The sequence below is a fragment of the Temnothorax nylanderi genome, unplaced genomic scaffold (assembly GCF_030848795.1).
Source record: "Temnothorax nylanderi isolate EJ_2023f unplaced genomic scaffold, tnyl_v1.0 TNYL_tig0534_pilon, whole genome shotgun sequence".
In the NCBI taxonomy this organism is placed as follows: domain Eukaryota; kingdom Metazoa; phylum Arthropoda; class Insecta; order Hymenoptera; family Formicidae; genus Temnothorax; species Temnothorax nylanderi.
Genome location: NW_027249596.1, coordinates 95,200 through 112,500, shown reverse-complemented (window position 1 = coordinate 112,500; position 17,301 = coordinate 95,200). Strand labels below are relative to the sequence as shown.

The window sequence follows — 17,301 nt, the reverse complement described above, 5'->3', positions numbered from 1 at the left end:
CTTTTTTTACCTTTTTGAAAAAGGTAATTTTGTACTGATATCATGCTTTTTGTAGTGTTACGCATCTTAGAAACAGTATATCTTTATCTTACAAACAGTATGTACAGATTGTAAAGCTCTATAAGCCGTATATATTTTGCGATACAAGACATAATCGCAATCTAGCTTGAATAATGCTAATAATATATAACAAATACTTTAGGTCAAATATCTAGGCCGTTGTAAAAGAAATTAAACATGCCTTTAAAAACTTACAAATGTAAACATACGAAATTTATTTTTAAATATAAGTTAAGTTAAATTAATTGAAGTTAAAAGAACATATGCATATGTTTTGATTAACAAATAATGCTTGTACAACAGAGGTTTTTTTGTGTGACATCAGATATTTACAATTAACACTGTCATCACAGAATTTGCATCAAGATAGCTTACACAATTTTAGCTTACCCAAGATAACTTACCTAGCTTAAACATTTTTTTTTATTTATTAAACATTTTTGATTGTGAACCATTACCTTGATTATCAAGAAATGTTCTCTCCTTGATAGCAGAAATATTCCCTCTGTCCTAGTAAGTTTCTGAGTTTCTTTATAAACTGTAGATTACACTTTACTACATAAATATTCCAAATATTCAGAAATAAGTACAATAGTTTCTCCAAGTACCTGAAAAAATACATCAATAAGAAAATTTTGTAAGATACTTATATAGATAATTTATATTTTTTTACAACTTCTTTCATTAACTTATAAGTTTACTTAAAATTAAAAAAACATCATTAATATCTATATGTATATAATGCAATTAAGTTAATTAAAAAATACATAAATAAAATAAATAAAATATAGCTTAATATTTTATAAATTTGACAGTTGCAATTATTAAAGTTTTTGAAAAATATTAAAGCGTTGCGCAATACTGCATTGAAACAGGAAGCTGAAACGCATTATTTGTAAAGTGTCATCAAGAGAAATTATCAAGAGACACGGTAGTGTCTCGCGCCAAGTATACGCGGAGCGAGGCCGACCGTGACTCTTTTACGCGACGCGACGGGTTGCGAGTACTCAAGATGTTGAGATCTCGATAACGAGTGAACGGATCAAGTTCTAAGTAGGCTTGATCAATAGCTTGAGGTCGAATTAGGGGGGGGTTTCTCTTATAATATTTCCGCTACGTGCCCTACGAGCGGAGATATTGCGACGCAAAGTCCAAATGTGAAAATTTATTTTTAAGATACTTCTTCTTCTACGTCGACCGTCTCTCATGCCATGCCATGCCATCATTTCATTGGCTGGAATCGCGTCCTTTTCACTTTTTCGACACTGGCGGCGCTTTCGCCAGCGCGCTGTCACAGTCAGTTCAGTTAATACGTGTGTGTACTGCGCGCAGTGCAGATAGTGCGTTCAGTGCGCTGTCACTGTCAGTTCAGTTAACCTATCGAGAGACACGGTAGTGAGCCGGAGCGAGACCGACCGTGACTCTTTACGCGACGCGACGATTAATATTTTTTCTGATTCAAGGTAATTGTTTTATTTACATATAATTATCCTATTATTATACGACGCGAAGCGTGACCGCACCGTGACTCTTTTACGCGACTAAGTGCATGTGACAGGAATTGTAATAGTTTACGTTTACGTGAGTATTACTTCTGTAGTAACTTATACGAACGATATCATCGTAGTTACTATAAAATCTCCAGTTTATGCGGAGGAATTATCGTATCGTTCGTAAGTTACTACAGAATTAAGTAACGCTCGCGTAAACATAGTATAGGTTAGATTACCGATTTCTTACAAATTTAACATAAAACGCGATTTTACATAAAACGCGAGATTCATTTATGAGAGCTTTCCAGCAAGCGACACAAGTCGACACAGGTATCGTTTTGTCTTTGTTACTCCAAAATGCCAAAAAAGAAAGATAGAACGACGTTTGTGTCGGCTTGTGTCACTTGCTGGAAAGCTCCCTATGTATGTAAGTTTAACGTCTATATGAAATAATTTTCCTAAATGTAATGTAAAAATAACACGATGTTATATATGCAGTTTGGCGTGAATATATATATATATATATATATATATATATATATGTGTGTGTGATTTCTGCCCAGTGCTCTAAATGTTATGTGATTTTTGCCCAGTGTTTTATGCTTTGATATAGATAGAAGGAACGTGAAAAAGAGCAGGAAAAGGAAAGAACGTTAGCGGCGAAGCAGACAGAAAAGAACAAACAGAAGAGACAGATTCAAGCTTTGTCTTTTAATCTGGACGAAGCCGAAGATGTAGCTGAGATGTCTTCTGACGAAGACAATGCCGAAAAATCCCTGCAGTCAGAAAATGTGCAATCTGATGGCCCCGCGATTAAGAAGATTAAGAAAAATCCAGATGTAGATACAAGTTTCTTGCCAGATAGGGAAAGGGAGGAGGAGGAAAATAAACTTAAGGAAGAATTGAGGCAAGAATGGGCTAGAAAGCAGAACGCGTTGAAGGAAGAAGAAATTGAGATCACATTCAGTTATTGGGATGGATCTGGCCATCGTCGGAGTGTTATAATGAAGAAAGGTGAATGTCTTAGTGATTTATTAAAATACTCCAGTGTCACTTTTGGAGTAACATTGGCGTGATATATAATGTTCTACGGCATAAATTATTAAATTTTCACATACAGGTAATTCTATCTATCAGCTTCTTCAGAGATGTTTAGAAGTTTTGAGGCGTGAATTCAGCGAGCTTAAAACAGTAATGGCAGATCAGTTAATGTATGTCAAGGAGGATCTTTCTTATATTACCGCACCATTATACGTTTTACGATTTTATTGTAACTAAGGTAAAGATACTAAATGATAAAACTTATGAAGCAATATCACAATGTTGGCATGTTATTTTAATGTATGTAATATTGCGATTAGGCACGAGGAAAAAGCGAACCTCTGTTCACATTTGACGTTTACGATGATATTCGTGTTATGCACGATGCTTCTGTCGAAACCGAGGAATCACATGCCGGAAAAATTTTACTTAGGTATTTATCATTAAAAGAATACTTTGTATAATTCTCTTTTATGTTATTTCTCATTAGATCATGATACGAGAGGAAGAAACACATTTTTCCAGCGAGTAGATGGGAACTTTTTGATCCAACGAAAAGTTACGACAAGTATACAGTGTCGGATAAAAATAGGAAGAAAGACAAAATCTGATAAACTTAGATTCAACGAATTGTCTAATTTCGTTTAAAGGATTCAGATTCAAAGGACTGTAATTTAGTAGAGCTACATAATCGAGTAAATGAATTAAATATTATCACATAACTAAATGAATTAAAATCACAGTCCTTAAAAATACAATGTAGCTATATATATATACGCGTATATATATTGTAATATGTTGTAATATATTGAAATATGTTGTAATTGTAATATATTGTAATATATTGTAATATATTGTAATATATATATATATACATATATATATATATATTACAATCTGTTGAACAATGAATCAATTGTACGATGAAACAAAGTTATTTATCTGGTTATTAATATTTACAGTCCTTTGAATCTGAATCCTTTAAACGAAATTGGACAATTCGTTGAATCTAAGTTTATCAGATTTTATCTTTCTTCCTATTTTTATCCGACACTGTATACTTGTCGTAACTTTTCGTTGGATCAAAAGGTTCCCATCTACTCGCTGGAAAAATGTGTTTGTTTCCTCTGGTACCATGATCTAATGAGAAAAAATAAAAAAATAACATAAAAGAGAATTATACAAAGTATTCTTTGAATGATAAATACCTAAGTAAAACTTTTCCGGCATGTGATTCCTCGATTTCGACAGAAGCATCGTGCATAACACGAATATCATTGTGAACGTCAAATGTGAACAGAGGCCCGCTCTTTCCTCGTGCTTATAGATATCCATTAACAGGTGGTACTTATGATCGGCAGTCCAGACTCCGAAAAATCGCATTTTGCAAAGAATTATCTGAAGGAATACGGATACGTCAACAGAGACACTTTAGGCAGCTGGCAGAAGTGCATTGCCGCAGTCCAACAATATACTTGAATCAAGGAAAAAGTATAGTTATAGACAATACCAATCCCGATCCAGCTTCGAGAAAGAGATACCGGTAGCCAAGAAGCGCAATGTCTCGGTCAGATGTTTCGTTATGACGACAAGTATAGAACACGCGAAACATAATAATAAGGTAAGGAAATTAACATTAACCGTCATCGTGTGAAAGAATCGTATGAAGTGATGTATCCGAAAATTTGAATCAATTTATTATTATATTACAGTTTCGCGAGTTGACTGATCCAAGCCACATTCCAATCAACGAGATTATTATCAACTCCTACGTGTAAGTAGATTTTAGATATATAAATTTGAATGCATTTTTACTTAAAATTCCATATATTATTTTAACTATAGGTTTAACTTTTAGGGTTTTGTTATATTACTTAAAATTATTTTCAGGATATTGTAACACCCTAGGACATGAAAAACATTGAAGAGAACAAAAAGTCGGGTAAACGAAGACGCGGTGGTGGCAACGAGGATGACAACGCAGAACAGTCTATTGGAGTGAGAAAACGAATGAAAGTAAAGAGCAAAAGGAAGTGAGGATGATATTGAATTAGATTAATCATGTTTATTGTACATGTATCTTTTCATATTCATATTGAATAATCGTAATTAGCTAATTGTCATAAGTTCATTAATGTAGGGAGCAACTTGAAAAGAAAAAAAACCGAGACCCTTAGCAATGTGCCTCTAAATTAATAAGCGTTTGTGTAATATAATGATACGATATTGATATGACATAATTAATGGAAATGCACCGGCCATTGCGTATCATAAGCCTGAATTCTGACCATCGATTTTTGCTAGCTCACGATAATTCCTAACCGATCACAGACCCGACAAATACGGCATTGGCATTGTGGCACAGGCTGTCAAGTTGAGACTACTCTATTTTGAATTTTGTGATATAGACCGAAGGAGGCGTGTGCAATGGTCATGTCGATGTTTATAACGACTCTCCTTGTCGCACCATTCGAAGAGGTGTTTTGCGAAGACCCGTTATTCCAAGAAATGTAATAAACTTTTGAACAGTGCCTTCAGAATTATAACACGAAGGTCTACTAGAAGTATAAATGCTTTCTTACTGACAGATAATCGATAGACGAACTAACATAAGGACGAAGAATCATACAAATATCAGAGCTTAACGGAGAATGTGTATGAGGAAATTTTTTATCATATTTTCTTTTTATTCTATTTCATAAGCCTTCCGCTATTGTTTTGGAACGAGCCTTTGCTTTTTCGCGAAACTTTTCTACGATATTTACGTTTTACGATTTTACTACCTTTTAGGTTTACTCTTACAATTTTACATCACGCGCGCGCGCGGTATATTCTCTATTTGTACTACATTTATTATAACGTACAATTACAATTGCGCGATACTTTACGCGAGTAATGTATTACATTAGGTAGAGAGGAGCGTATCTAGAACGAATTGGGACACGGAGCTTGCGTTACAAACTCGACTCGCTACATTTGCAGCCTCCGAGTCGTGAAACGGTTTCGCAACGACGGGAACGCCCTACGTGCGGTACGGATATCATTAGAAATCCTTAAAAAAAAGAAGTATTAGCCTCTGTATTTATTGGGGTGTTCGCGGCGTTTCGTTTACCGGAATGCCTCTGTCTGTGATCGCTTTAATCTTATCGAAGTGTCCAAGCGCTTGCGGCGACTCGATATTCATAATCGGTAAGCTCGCGAGAGAGAGAACAAATAAAGACAATTTGCAAGATAAAAATAAAATAACGAAGACTAATTTAGCTTAATGTGCTCCGTGCGGGAGCTTGAACACTGCGCATAATCCTTAAAGATCTCACAGGTAGATACCATTTTAAAACGATCATCATGTACCTTGAAAGTATAGACTTTGTTATGTTAATGTAATGATGAACGTCTGTAATAAAAATGCGCAAAAAATCGCACTTGATCGCATTGTCAATAATACTCGAAAAAAAAAACAAAGTGGTAGTATTATACCTCGAAATAACACCCTGTACATACTGTTTATAAAATGCGTAATACTACAAAAAGGCGTGATATTCGTACAAAATTACCTTTTTTAAAATAGAGAAGAACACGATCGCATAGTGCAGACCAAACGCTTTGGACCAAACGCTATGGTACATGAGCATATTTACAGTTCGAAGACCAAGAGGCAGAGCCGCGGGGATACGACGACAAGAAGAAAGATGTCGTCAGCTAACTACCATTGGGGTAGACGAGGCAGAAGACCGAGACAGTAACATAATTATTTTTAAGCCGTATTTTTAAGCAGTAATATAACCCGTCAGTATTATATATTCGTACCTCTGACCATACACATATGAACACACACATACAAAGTGAATATGTGAATATGCTACGTTTCTTATACATACATGAAAACATAATTGCTAAATAAACATTTAATAAAACTATTATATTGTTGTTATTTACTTCATACTTACCAAATCAAGTTTTATTTAATATGTATAATCTATTGTAACTGTAAATAAATATATTATTTACTGTATAATTAAATGCTGGTACATTCAAGAAATTTGTAATTCTGACCTGGATTTATATCCTGTCTAAACTACACATGTATGTTTAAATTAATGTTTTACCTAGTTATTGCACCAATAATGTTTAAATAAATCGTAACTTTAGTTTTTAACGCAGGAAAAGAAAATTTAACGTTTAAGCGCTAACCAATGTTGATGCATTTTTCTGAAGAAATACTTACATATTGATTTTGTTGCATATTCGAAATCTAAAATCCGTGCATGCTAGAAGCACTTTCATTATCTTCAATGTGTCAGGTATTTTAAAAGAACACTAAATTTGTCTTTAAAAATAGGCAAAATTCAAGCAGCTGTAACTTTGTTAAAAATGAACAAAATTTAAATTTAAAAAAAGGATTTTAAAGCTTGAAATCTCTACTTTTGAAAGTTTTTATCGTGGATTGAATAAGAAATGAGCATTTTGACTTTGATTGCTCATAACTTCCTTAAAAATCATCGTATTGCAATTCAAAAAACAGATTCTTAAAGCTGAAACTTTGCTTTATTGAACGGTATAATTGCCAAATTTTTTAAAATAACAAATAGACATGATACAAATGGATGAAAATAATGTAAATTATTTTTAAATGCAGAGTACTTAAAAGTACAAAAAAACATAAAGAATAAATTTATTTTATTTGTATCATGTCTACATGTTATTTAAAAAAATCTATTTTCTTAGAAATAATAGTCTGTAACACCTTTAGCTTTACAATCTGTACATACTGTTTGTAAGATATATTCTTTATAAGACTAGTTAGAAGAGGATGCGTAACACTACAAAATGCATGATATCAGTACAAAATTACCTTTTTCAAAAAAGGTAAAAAAAAAGGCGCCAAGTACACGCGTGGTTGTTACCTCGAAAAAAACCAAGTGGTAGTATCATTAATTTTAAATTAAAAAATAAATAAAATCTATTCTAACCTAGGTGGTAGTAGCTTTAATTTTTCTTAACAAAATTATTACATTACAAAATTGTTACTTTATTCAATCCAAGTGATATCTACCTCAAAAAACTTAAATAACAAGTGGAATCTATTTAAAAAAAATATGTGAAATCTTTTAATACTGCGCCAATTACAAAGAGAGAATATATATAGGTATATATATACATATATACCTTAACAAAATTATTATTATATCACAAAATTGCGTTACCAAACTCAATCCAAGTGATACGTACCAACCTAAGTGGTAGTAGTCTTATTTCTCCTTAACAAAATTATATCACAAAATTGCGTTACCTAACTCAACCTAAGTGATATGTTATTTCAAAAAAATATATAAAATCTTTAAATTACGCCAACTATAAAGAGAATATATATATTGCTTTGAAAAATAATTGTAGTGCAACTACTCTTAAAAAATAAAACAAAATTGTGTTACCTAACTTAACCCAAGTGGTATGTATCTTTGTATTCCTAATAAGGATCTTTCTATCAACCCAAGTGGTAGTAGTTTTAATTCTTCTTGATAAAATTATAATATTACAAAGAATCATTTTAATCACAAAAAATTAAAGAGGAAACATTATAAAATAAAAATATTTAATTAAAATAAAATAAATAAATTTTTCTTGTATTATATAGACATGCACGCGCGCTATTTAACTTTAATATTTCACTGTTACTATTACACTATTAACCACACAACTGTCAAAATATGCCATGACAGCCGGTCATGAAGTAAGCACAAGAGAACCAATCCGCATTGCGGAAAAGCGACAATAATATTTCGATAGATTCGAGTATGGATGACATGCCCTTTTTAGAAGAGGATGCGTAACACTACAAAATGCATGATATCAGTACAAAATTACCTTTTTCAAAAAAGGTAAAAAAAGGGCGCCAAGTACACGCGTGGTTGTTACCTCGGAAAAAAACCAAGTGGTAGTATCATTAATTTTAAATGCAAAAAAAATAAAATCTATTCTAACCTAGGTTATAGTAGCTTTAATTTTTCTTAACAAAATTATTAAAAACAGAAGTCGTTTTTGTTCAACCCAACTGGCCTAATAATTAATATATTTAAACTCACAACGTTTTGAAAAATTATCTCACAAAATTGTCTCACAAAAGTTGTCTCACAAAATTGTCTGACAAAAATTGTCTCACAAAATTGTCTCACAAAAATTGTCTCACTTAATTGTCTCACAAAAATTGTCTCACAAAATTGTCTCACAAAAATTGTCTCACAAAATTATTAAATTACAAAATTGTTACTTTATTCAATCCAAGTGATATCTACCTCGAAAAAACCTAAATAACAAGTGGTATCTATTTAAAAAAAAATATGTGAAATCTTTTAATACTGCGCCAATTACAAAGAGAGAAATATACCTTGACAAAATTATTATTATATCACGAAATTGCGTTACCAAAATCAATCCAAGTGATGTATATATACCTTAACAAAATTATTATTATATCACAAAATTGCGTTACCAAACTCAATCCAAGTGATACGTACCAATAACCTAAGTGGTAGTAGCCTTATTTCTCCTTAACAAAATTATATCACAAAATTGCGTTACCTAACTCAACCTAAGTGATATGTTATTTCAAAAAAATATATGAAATCTTTAAATTACGCCAACTACAAAGAGAATATATATATTGCTTTGAAAAATAATTGTAGTGCAACTACTCTTAAAAAATAAAACAAAATTGTGTTACCTAACTCAACCCAAGTGGTATGTATCTTTGTATTCCTGAGGATCTTTCTATCAACCCAAGTGGTAGTAGTTTTAATTCTCCTTGATAAAATTATAATATTACAAAGAATCATTTAATTATTTTAATCACAAAGAATTAAAGAGGTAACATTATAAAATAAAAATATTTAATTAAAATAAAATAAATAAATTTTTCTTGTAAAAAACTTGGCGCTGCTTTTTTAAGGTTAATCCAGACAAACTTGCATAGGTGCATAAGCATATGCATAAAGAGATGGATTGGTCTATTTCTTTTTGCACATATATATGAACCAATCAATTTCTTACGCTTATGTTTATGCGCGATGCAAATTTGTCTGGATAGACTTTAAAAAAGCAGCGCCAAGTTTTTTACAAGAAAAATTTATTTATTTTATTTTAATTAAATATTTTTATTTTATAATGTTACCTCTTTAATTCTTTGTGATTAAAATAATTAAATGATTCTTTGTAATATTATAATTTTATCAAGGAGAATTAAAACTACTACCACTTGGGTTGATAGAAAGATCCTCAGGAATACAAAGATACATACCACTTGGGTTGAGTTAGGTAACACAATTTTGTTTTATTTTTTAAGAGTAGTTGCACTACAATTATTTTTCAAAGCAATATATATATTCTCTTTGTAGTTGGCGTAATTTAAAGATTTCATATATTTTTTTGAAATAACATATCACTTAGGTTGAGTTAGGTAACGCAATTTTGTGATATAATTTTGTTAAGGAGAAATAAGGCTACTACCACTTAGGTTATTGGTACGTATCACTTGGATTGAGTTTGGTAACGCAATTTTGTGATATAATAATAATTTTGTTAAGGTATATATATATCACTTGGATTGATTTTGGTAACGCAATTTCGTGATATAATAATAATTTTGTTAAGGTATATTTCTCTCTTTGTAATTGGCGCAGTATTAAAAGATTTCACATATTTTTTTTTAAATAGATACCACTTGTTATTTAGGTTTTTTCGAGGTAGATATCACTTGGATTGAATAAAGTAACAATTTTGTAATTTAATAATTTTGTGAGACAATTTTTGTGAGACAATTTTGTGAGACAATTTTTGTGAGACAATTAAGTGAGACAATTTTTGTGAGACAATTTTGTGAGACAATTTTTGTCAGACAATTTTGTGAGACAACTTTTGTGAGACAATTTTGTGAGATAATTTTTCAAAACGTTGTGAGTTTAAATATATTAATTATTAGGCCAGTTGGGTTGAACAAAAACGACTTCTGTTTTTAATAATTTTGTTAAGAAAAATTAAAGCTACTATCACCTAGGTTAGAATAGATTTTATTTTTTTTGCATTTAAAATTAATGATACTACCACTTGGTTTTTTTCCGAGGTATTTATAGACACCCGAGTTAAAATTATAGCAAACGAATAAAAACAGTAATAATTCAAGAGACGATACAAAGAAGAATTAGAACCAAAATTTCAAAAACGGAAGCAAAAACATACAGTTGTAATCAATTTTCCATAGAATATGCTATATTATAACAAAACAAGCGCGATCGATTTAATAGCGCGGAGTGATCTTCCGATTAGATTCCGCGATTCTACCGACTTGCAAGATGAAGTCATTTCGCAGTCGGAACTATTTCCAAGACCGGGAAGTATTCGGGTCAGGGTATAAATGACGAGCGTGTATACCTCACGCGGTCGTCACCTTGAAGAGAGAGGAATGTCGGAGTGGATAGTGGATGGTACGGTCAGCGCTGATAGAAGGTGTTGGGCTGCACTGTTTGAACAATGGCACATGTCGCCCACGCAATTGCAACCCACCAAAGGGGCTGCGACACTGGCTGTCATAACTTGTCTTCGTGTTCCTGGATTATTAGGGCCGAGCCGGTGGGACTGACCAATTTCTCTCTCTCTCTCTCTCTCTACTGTTCACGAAACCCCCTACATAACACGTATCATATTCGGTCAGGCCATGAAAAATTCAACACCGGACATGTCGACAATTTAAATTCCAGCATAAGTAACAAAGTAAAAAAATAAAACGTGTGCAAGTAGAAACTTGCACATTGCTTCCTCATAGTTTTAAAGTGTGTAAGTGGAAACTTGTCTTCGCTCACAAAGCTCCTCTATGAGGAAGCTTGTATTTTATTCAATGTATAATTATTAGTATTTATTTGTTTTGGCTTCCTCATAGAGGAAGCTTTGTGAGCGAACTTGACTGTTTTTTTTAACAGAAATTTTAAAGAATTATTGATTAATTAACCAAATTTTAAAAAACAAATATTTTTTTTAAGCAAAAATCAGTAAATCTTTCACCAATTTTCGCGAAATTCAAAACAACCTTCCTTTAATGATACGTTCTATATATAAGATTACATAAATAACTTGTACACTTTTTAGGCAAAAATCGGTAACCCCTTCACCGATCATTGCCAAATTCAACACCAACCTACCTTTAATGATACTTGCGATCTATCCATAAAAAAAATTAAGCTCGATATCTCAAAATTTGTGGAAATTAGGGCAATCTTGTAGATTCTTTTAGATAGAAATCGGTAACCCCTTTATTATTAACAATTTTTATTAATTCTATTATATTCTTCAGTTTTTTTACCCCTATTTTATATATAATTCTTTAAAATTTGGTTAATCAATTCTTAAGTTATAGAAATTTTAGTAAGTTTGGCTGTTTTTTTAACAGAAATCGGTAACCCCTTTATTATTAACAAAATTTATTAATTCTATTATATTCTTCAGTCTTTTCTACCCCTATTTCATATATAATTCGTTAAAATTTGGTTAATTAGTTCTGGAGTTATAGAAATTTCGGTAAACTTAGTTATTTTTTTTAACAGAAATCGGTAACCCCTTTATTATTAACAATTTTTATTAATTCTATTATATTCTTCAGTCTTTTCTATCCCTATTTCATATATAATTCGTTAAGATTTGATTGATCAGTTCTGGAGTTATAGAAATTTCTGTAAATTTGGCACAGACATACATACACACATACCGACATTTTTTTAAATGCAATATTTCGACGTTTTAAAACACTCTGAACATATTGACATTAAAAACTCAAAAAACAATCTTTTCTTTGGTTTCTTCTACCCCTATTTTATATATAATTCTTTTAAATTTGGTTGATTAGAGCCAACTTTATACGCAATCAAAGGTTCATATACGAATTTACGAAAACAAAGCTTCCTCTATTAAAAGCAAAATTAAAAGCAGAAATAGATAAGTTGCAAAAATATGTTATTAAAAATATTTTTAAGTTTTATTAATATGTGTGATGTGTGATAGCAGCAACTATATGTTCAGAAATTTGTAAATTTTCTTCAATATTATTGTCATGAATTAATGTGGAATTCCAAAAGGGCATTCTATAACATTTATAAGAGACTTCCCTTATATGTACAGAAAAAATATTATCATCTAATGTGGAACATTTAAAAATATGCAGTGCTGAAGATGAAATACCTATATCATAAAATGTATGTACGTGTAAGGGGCGGTCAGGATTGGAAAGGTTAAACTCGGTAAAGGATGAGACTCGATAAAGCGTAAAGAGACTTTATTAAATATGTCCGCGTAGCCCGGTTACGACTTACTCGCACGCCGTTCGCACAAGAAGTGCTTTGAACAGGGAGTGTCTCCCTCGCCCAGACTCATAACCAATCTCCGCACGTACGCATCAGCCAATCATAGCACGCCTGCCTCAGCCAATCACAGCACACATGCATCTACCAATCCGAACGCTCTAGGTGGCGCCAGGCGCGAGTGTACCTACGCGAGCGCCTCGCAATAAGCGCGGAAAATTCAAATGCGGCTTACGTCCTTAGTCGACGTTTACAGTTCGGCCATTCCTGACAGTGCATTCGACCTCGAATGTTTGTTACATAAATGTCAGTTTAACTGAAAATTAAAGTTATATAATTTAAAAATAATTTCACGTGTACAACATAAATCCGCTGTTTGGTACAAGTTATAAGCGATTATCGCAAAAGAAACTTAAATTTATAGTCAGATTGAAGCGTACCAAGAAAAGAAAATTAAACGAAAAATTTTCAAATTGAGTAAGAGAAAAATAATAACAAAGTTATTGTTTAACGATGGGTTTAACCCACGGTTTCATTCTATCTGGAGATAGAATCGAGTTATAAGGTCTCTGTGAAATATTGAAACCTGGAATGTCTGTACCCTTAGGAAAATTTACTTAAAGTTCTTTAAAGTTACTTAAAGTATTTTAAAGTATTATAAAGTATACTAGCCGTAATAATAGTATACTAATAGTATAATAGTAGACTAATAGTATACTGACAGCCGAACGTAAAGTTTTCTTTAAGTTATTAACCTCAATAAAAACTTTATAAGCAAGTCGTAAATATACTTTAAATTTACTTTTAACAAACGTAATACTTATAAATATACTTTAACTTTACTTTTTATAAAGGTAATACTTAAAGCTGATTTTAACTTATGCGTGTTGTTTCAACAGTATACTTAAAAAGACAAGTTCCCTTTTTCACCACACTTGCACCACACGAGACATTAAGAAATATTATACCATATATCCAATTAAAAATTTTATTACTCTTTTTAAACTGAATTTGTTTCTTAAGATGATTTTTGAAAAATTATATATTTGCGCTGGTTATGACATATGTAGACTATATATAACACATCAAATTAAGAAGTAGTTAACCACGTAAGGCAGTTGGCTCACGATCCAGAGGTCCCGAGTTCGAATCCCACCAAGGTAAATGTGTTTTTCAAATACGAGAAAATATTTATAATCATAGACTGCATCTTAAGAAACAAATTTAGTTATAAAATAGTAATAAAATTTCGAAATAAATAATTTTTTTTTATTCCGGGTGAATATCGGAAATCAGTGTCCTCTAGTATTAAGAGGACTGCAATCCTTAAGTCTAGTGTCTCATGGTTAGAGGATATTCCTCTAGATTTTAAAATATCTTCTTGAGACCGTAATTCAGAGGAAAATCCTCTAAAATCAAGCGGGAGCCACTAAATGACAGAATATTTTTTTTGGGGTGATTAATAGTAATTGCATGAGTTAACTTAAAGTAACCTTTAAAGTATATTATAGAAATACTTAAAGTTTGGTTCGAAATCACTTCTAGTTTATCAATAGTTTATCAATAGTAATTTCTTTGGTAAACTTTCTAGTTTATTTTAAGTTTTTTTAAGTAAATTTTCCCTAATGACGTATCTATTTTTATTAAGGGCTTTGGCCACTAAGTATGGGCCCTTGTATGAAGGTTTAAATTTCTTTTCTTCGCCTGGTTTGATGGTTGTGTCTCTAATGAGAACATAGTCTCCTTGTTTATATACAGAAGGTTTTTTGTGTCGCTCGTCATAATATATTTTATTGTAGTTTTTAATTTCTTTGGCCGCTCGTAAAGCTAATTCGCGACTATCTTCTCGCTCGGCCTCATAATCTAAGTCTGTTTCTGCTAAGTTTCTTAAAAATCTAATTAACTCTACATCAGGGTGGTTACGCAATTCATACCCTAACAGTATCTTGGATGGTGTCGCTTTAAGCGCTGTATGATATGTGTTATTAATCGTGTATTGCACCGCGTCTAAATGGTCGTTCCAATTTTGTAGGTCTTCGCCTATTCTACATAGTGATGATTTAAGGAATCTGTTCACTCGCTCTACCAGACCGTTAGCCCATGGCGCTGCTACAGCCACTAATCTGTGTGAAATGTTCTTTTGTTTTACAAAAGAGGCGAATTCCTGAGAAGTAAATGCGGTACCTCGATCCGAAACGATTGTTTGTGGATTACCAAAAATATTGAAAATATTAGTTAAGTGTTTAATGGCTTCTTTAGAACCAGTTGACTTGGTTGCGAATAGCCAAGTAAAACGAGAAAAAGCATCAATAGCCAAAAGAATATGTTTGAATCCGTCTTCCGTTTGATTTATTGGTCCGAAATGATCGATGTGTACGATTTCTAAAGGAAGAGTAGGATTATCCGTAATTTGAAGCTCACCTTCTCTCATATTAGAAGATGCGTTAGCTAGAAGGTAATTTAAGCAGTTGTCGATGTGTGACTGAACTCTTTTCCGTACTGAAGGAAACCAATATTGCGATAGGATACCTTTAATGGTTTTTTCTGGTCCACAATGTGACATATTGTCATGGTAGATTCGTATGATATTCGATACCATTGACTCTGGGACTGCGAAAAGTAATTTATCTGAATATTTTCGGAATACTAATCCGTCAACAATGGTGAATTTTTCATCACCTTGTGTTTCCTCAAGCTTTTCAGCAATTGATTTGTATTTAGAATCTTGTAATTGTTTAAATTGAAGTTCTTTAGTTAATGAGAAAGAATCAATAGCAGCGACAACACGACTGAGTGCATCTACATGGAGCATTTTCTTCCCTTCACGGTGCTTCGTGTCAAAGTCATAATTTTGTAATCCTAATGTCTATCTAACAATGCGTGGATTAATTTGCGTTTTCTTCATCGCGAACACTAAAGCGTTGCAGTCGGTAACTACCGTAAATTTAATACCTGATAAATAGATGTGGAATCTTTCTATTGATCGCACTATAGCGAGCATTTCTAACTCAAAGCTATGGTAATTCGACTCTGCTTTATTTGTTGACTGACTGTAAAAAACTACCGGTGCCCACTGGCCCGTGTCTTGTTTCTGTAAGAGAATACCGGCGACAGCTATTGTACTGGCGTCTGTATGTAACTCCGTAGGCAAATTAGGACTATATATTCTTAAAACTGGATAAGAGACAAGCTTACTTTTGAGAGTGTTAAAAACTGTCAAACAATTATCATCAAAATTAAAATCTGAATTTTTCCGTAATAAATTTTGCAATGGTTTAGCTATTGTAGCGTAATTGTTAATAAATTTTCGAAAGTAGTTTGTTAATCCTAAAAATCTTTGAAGCTCTACTAATTTACGTGGCTTAGGAAAATTTTGTACTGCCTCTACGTGACGAGGACTTAACGTAATACCTTGATCCGAGACAATATAACCTAAGTATTTAATTGACTTTCTTAAAAATTTACATTTACGAAGGTTTATACTGAATTGATAACTTTTTAGTAATTTTAGTACTTCTCTTAGAATTTCAAGATTTTCCTGTATAGACGAAGTGGCAATTAATATATCGTCCATATAGACGAAAACTTTACCTGTCCTAATTAAATTCTTTAGAATTTTAATCAATCTTTTCTGAAATTTTTTGGGTGCTTCGCAGTATCCGAAAGGTACTCTGAGAAACTCATATTGTCCATCTGGGGTAGCGAAAGAAAAATATTTTGTAGAATCCGGATGAACTTTAAGTAAATAGAAACTATCTTTCAAGTCTATAAGTGTAAAAACTGTTTTCCCGTTCAACTGAGATAGGTGATCTTCGATTAAGGGAAAAGGACAATTTTCTTTGTGGACTCGTTCATTTAACGGACGTAAATCAATACACAATCTTATCGAACCGTTTTTTTTCCTAACGGAAACGATACGTGCACAATATGGAGATTCGCTTTCCTTAATGACTCCTCTTTCAAGAAGGTCGTCAATGCCCATACAGCACAGAAATATTGCAGCACTATTGCAGCAATGTTTTCCTGCAATATTGCAATATTGCAGAAGCATTGCAAAATATTGCTGCACCGTTGCTGTGGCATTGCAGCAATAGTAAAATGTCCGCTTGCAGAAATATTGCGATATAATATTGCAGCAACATTGTAATATAATATATATGCAATAATTGTTTATATATATATATAATACATAATAATACATATCGGCATAATAGCTTTAACATATATATAAAATTAATCCAAAGTTTTAGAATAGTACTATAATTTTATGATTTAAAGTTATATTACATACTGATCTGTATGTAATATAAATATTATGTTAAAATTTAATTGGAATGATATTTTAACTATCAATAAAAAAATCTGAA

The 17,301-nt window shown here is 32.1% G+C and overlaps 1 long non-coding RNA gene across 4 annotated transcripts; it reads left to right on the top strand.

Annotated features, from left to right (window-relative positions):
• Positions 1–993: 993 nt before the first annotated feature.
• LOC139783720 (uncharacterized) lies at positions 994–6,511 on the top strand. 4 transcript variants are annotated; one of them, XR_011721357.1, is made up of 6 exons: positions 994–1,523; positions 2,167–2,567; positions 2,674–2,832; positions 3,961–4,215; positions 4,307–4,368; positions 4,485–6,511. It is a non-coding gene; the product is annotated as an uncharacterized lncRNA (long non-coding RNA). The 4 variants fall into 4 exon arrangements; XR_011721356.1 differs by having other exon boundaries at positions 3,956–4,215; XR_011721355.1 differs by having other exon boundaries at positions 2,147–2,567; positions 3,936–4,215.
• Positions 6,512–17,301: the final 10,790 nt, after the last annotated feature.